The sequence below is a fragment of the Trypanosoma equiperdum genome (assembly GCF_001457755.1).
Source record: "Trypanosoma equiperdum strain OVI genome assembly, contig: ctg_964, whole genome shotgun sequence".
NCBI lineage: Eukaryota > Euglenozoa > Kinetoplastea > Trypanosomatida > Trypanosomatidae > Trypanosoma > Trypanosoma equiperdum.
In genome coordinates this window covers 11,388-12,726 of record NW_027124936.1, presented here as the reverse complement: position 1 = coordinate 12,726, position 1,339 = coordinate 11,388, and positions in this window count along the sequence as shown.

Below are 1,339 nucleotides of genomic sequence, written 5' to 3'. Positions count from 1 at the left end.
TATATATATATATATATATATATAAAGTACCCCAACAAGTAACTGTACGCTGGTTATAAGAACGGCAGAATGGGACAGAAATGACCTAACACAATAATACAAATATTACAGGCAACGCAACCGTAATAACAACGCATACAGTTTGTACTGATTTCGGTTAGGGACTCCCGTTGGCGACGGCGCCTTAGTAAGGACACATAAATATTCACATTCTGCATCTCTTTATTATGAGTCATACTAATGAATCCCAAAAGACAGCGTGTGGAGCCGCCCAACCGTTTAAACAAAAAAAAACTGCTATCACAAATGCACCTTCTCTTGTGTTTACTTTTCTCCTCAAACCAGTGCGGGGCCCCACGCAAGGCATCATTGAGTCGCATCTACAACAAAAATGTACGAGAAAATAATACGCCACACACACTCATATGTGGTTAACATTGTACCAAGTGGCGGAATTATTAGCCTCCACTTCAGTGCCATAACCTTAACGTCTGGTCCATTGATTGAGGAACAAACTCTCCAGTCCAAATCAAATTAAATACCATAAACATCATTCTCATGGTTTACTAACGCCACGGCAGCCAGTGGATGACCGGCAAATGAAGCAAAAACACAAACGCCACCATGCAATGATGTTGAGAAAAATAGCAGATCGGTTGAAACTTATGGGTATGATTGATCTTGCAAGACTTTTACAGACCCTATTCTGAGGAAATTACCGTCAGTTCATGATGTCCTCTAGCCTTCTCACCATCAGGGGATTTCGAGGTTAGAATAAAATATTCATATATATATGAATATAAACGCTAGTATCACTCGTGCGAAGAAGGTACCAAAAAGAGAAGCAAAGGAAAACAATAATGGCAATGATTAAAGGTACGCAGATTTGCCTCCATGAAAAAAAAAAAGGAACTTCGCATGCAGGGGTGAGAAGGTCAATCACCGCGGCCTCATACGCGCGCACAGACAGAAAGAAAAAGAGGGAAAAACGCAGATGAAGAGGAAAGACGAAAACGAAAGGAAAAAGGCCTGTGGTTCCCCCTCCGTCACGCGGCAACAGAACGGTAGTAAGCAGTTATCGTCAACATATGAAAAAGAAAAAATATATATGTTAAGAAGACACACTTATTGCACTCCTGGGGGATACATGTCAGGTGCGCGACAGCAACGATGTGTCCGCTGCCACTTACTGTCACCCCTTTGAGTGTGTTAAAAGGTCGAGACAACAGACCCGCTGTCACAGCACGCTCCTCCTGAAATACGGTAGTGATCCCTCAGATTTCCTGCGCAACTACAAAAATATATGTAACCGCAGTCATACATATGAGAGGGGAAAAAA